This window comes from Macaca fascicularis, chromosome 14, assembly GCF_037993035.2.
Source record: "Macaca fascicularis isolate 582-1 chromosome 14, T2T-MFA8v1.1".
NCBI lineage: Eukaryota > Metazoa > Chordata > Mammalia > Primates > Cercopithecidae > Macaca > Macaca fascicularis.
This window is the reverse complement of record NC_088388.1, coordinates 26,570,400-26,573,805: the sequence shown is the minus strand read 5'-3', so window position 1 is coordinate 26,573,805 and position 3,406 is coordinate 26,570,400.

Genomic DNA, 3,406 nt, shown 5'->3' with positions numbered 1-3,406 from the left:
TTTTAATGTAATCTTAATTTCAAAAATCATATTTTTGGGACAATCATTATAGGAGAAACATGAAAAATTAATTATGAAATTCATTAATACTAACAATATAAATGTGATATAATAACCAGAAGAAAAAAATTAAAAGGAAGAAATGTTATTTATTTTGACTGCAAATAGGGATACAGGATTAATATTACATATTAAAAACTAGAATAACTTAAAAGAAGTGATACTGCCATAAAGTGAATATGAAGATCATGAGAACTAAATGAATAGACTTTAGACAAATAGCATTACATAAAATAATTTAATTTGGTATACAATAAATATTTCCTATATATTTTAAAGACAGTTCTTTAATACATGATTATTGAAGAAATCTGCCTTATCAAAAATTCTCATTTGATAAAATGATGAAACATAAAAATAGCACTATTAAAATATAAAAATATTTGAGCAATTATGTCTCTGGAGGAAGCATGGTAAAATTTAAAAGCAATGAAATAAATTATGAAAAAAGTTTGAAGACATGTGTATGTCAAAAAAGCAATAATCATTATTTTAAAAGATTTAAAAGGTAGAATAAAAGACATTTTAACAATAATGCAATATATACTAAAATAAAACAACCATGTACAGTTTTATGCTTACAAATTAGCAAAGAAAAAAGCAAAATATTTAATGTCAATATGCTAACTCCTGAATCATTGTGGAAAGGAAAATTATTATAACTAATTGGCAAAACAATTGGGCTACATACAACTTAGAGATTTGACCTATTGACTGTGTTACATAAACAATAAATTAAGAAAATAGTGTATCTCTAAAAATAAATCACCCAATTTGTGTTTTAAAGACTAATTTATAATAAAAAAGAAAACTCCATAAGTAAATTATCGTATAGGAATATACTTAAACATAATTGACCCACACACCATAATTTCTAAGGAATAAATGTGTTTACAGTTGTCCCCCTTTATCTGAAGTTTCCCTTTTCTCTTTTTCAGTTACTCATGGTCAACACAGCCTGAAAATATTAACGAAAAAATCCCATATATAAAAAATTCATGTGTACAATTGTGCGTTCTTCTGAGAATTGTTATAATTGTTTTATTGTTATTATTCAATCTTTATTGTGCTTAACTTATGAATTAAACTTCATCATTGGTATGTTTGTATTTTTTTGTAATGAAAAAACTTAAATTTACTCTTGATAATTTGAAGAGTGTCTTATTATTTGAAAGATATTCAATTCTAAGTGTACATAATGAAGAAATACACTTTTTACAAATTCAGCCATAGTGGTCATTATTCCTCTTTATAGTACCTCTATTCCTTCTTCAGTCAGTGGCAGAATGACCTTTTATAATTAAAACATTATAATCTGTGCTTCTCCTCTTCTTTTAAATTTAAGTTTCAAATTGGCATACAATAATAACTGTATGTACCTATTAACAGGATATATAGTGACATTTTGACACATATAATCTATAGTATTCAGATTGGGGTAATCGGTAATCAGCATATCCATCATCCTAAACATTTTTTTTTTTTTCTGTTGGGAAAATTCACAATGCTCCTTCTAGCCATTTGAAACTACATAATGTCTTATTGTTAGTTATAGCCATCCTACACTGGTATTGACACTAGAATTTATTTCTCCTATCTAGCTGTCATTTCTTCCCCCTACTCTTCTCAGCCTCTAGTATCCTCTGTTCTACCAAAAGAACATAGTATATATAGGGTTTGGCACTATCAGCAGTTTCAGGCATCCACTGCGGTTCTCAGAGCGTGTTCCCCATGGCTAAGAGAGGACTACTGTATAATGTTTTTAAAAATAAAATGGGACTTAGAATTTTAAATAGAGTGTGATGAAATGAAGCTCCAGGATTGTAGGAAAATGTTAACATGGTTATCTAGGAAACGTGGAATTATTATACATGTTTTTTTCCTTTTTTTTATCCTTTTCTGTGTTTTCCAGAAGAATTGGGAGTATGACTAATAGAGAAAAAAATTCTATTAATTTTTCTAAATGTTACCTAAAAATTCTCTTAATTTTTAGGTAACATTTCCAGTCAGCGTTATTATGTTTTACCCTCAGGAGCACCTTTTTATTTGTGAGCACGTATGCCATTCTATATGGAGAGGTTTGTGTCATAAATGTATTACAGGAAGTTCACTAATAATATCTTGTACCGTACAAACCTGATCTTCAAAGTTGATGGTTTTGGCAAATAATTATAGCTTATGTCATTAGGATTGGGCAGATACAATATGCTACTCCTTCTGTTAGAATTTTTTGCGTGATTATTTATCTTTTTCACTACAAGCAAGGTTGAGAAACATTGGCATCTATTTTCTGAATACCTGCCGGTAGAAACTAGTATTTCATATTTGGTTCTGACTAATGTTCTTGTCACTTGGATTCATATAATTTTCTTTTAAAACAGGTGAGTATTCTGGAACTCTTTTAGGAAACTAAGTATAATAACATGAATTAATACACGTAATTGTGATTGTGTTCTTCAGGGCAAACGTGTCTTTGTTCCCTCTTTTTTTTTTTTTTTTTGTATTTTTTTTTTGTCTCTGTTCCATGCTTCAGTTATACTTTAGAATATTATAATTGTAAAGAAGAAATAAAAAACAGGAGTGCACTATACCCAATGACAATAATATGATTCTCTGCTCTCTGGGTTATCTAACTGTATATATGAAGTCACCACTCGAAAACATCTACCACATCTTGGGACCTCAAAAAATTTTCTACAAAATATGTTATGAAAAACAAAAAGTGAGAAAGACTGTTTCCCAGAGTTTAAGAATATAGTGATTGATGGAAAATGGTTTTTAAGAGTTCAGAAATTAAGGCAGTGAAAGACTAGAAGTAATCAATGGAGTGTTTTAAGGATGATGTATGTTAAAGGTTATTTAGAAAAAGGGAGGTGGATGCTAGGATGACCAATAGTCATGAGATAAAGCAGTTTTTATCTACTTTAAATTAGAAGTTAAGTGTTCCCCCCCCCCCAGGTACTTTAAAGATATAATCGATTCAACCTTGGAAAACAAATTTTTAAGTTATGCAAAGTATTTTTATTTTATTTCTAATACTAAAGGTTTTACATTCACAAATAAAATTTTAGATATAAACACTTCTCAGAATATGATGAAATGTGAATTTTAAAGTTGACTACTTACCTCTTCCCTACCCCAAATAAAAAAACTAAATCATGCTCTGGCTTGCTCACTTTCATATCTGTAGAAATACCTTTCCCGATATAAGGGGTGTCACAAGTAATAATTTTACAGACTGGGGAAGAGATGTGAAATGGAATTGAATTGAAATAACAATTTGACGTAATCACAATAGCTGCTATTTGAGGAAGGAAGAGAAAAACCTTAACTATGTATAGAAAAA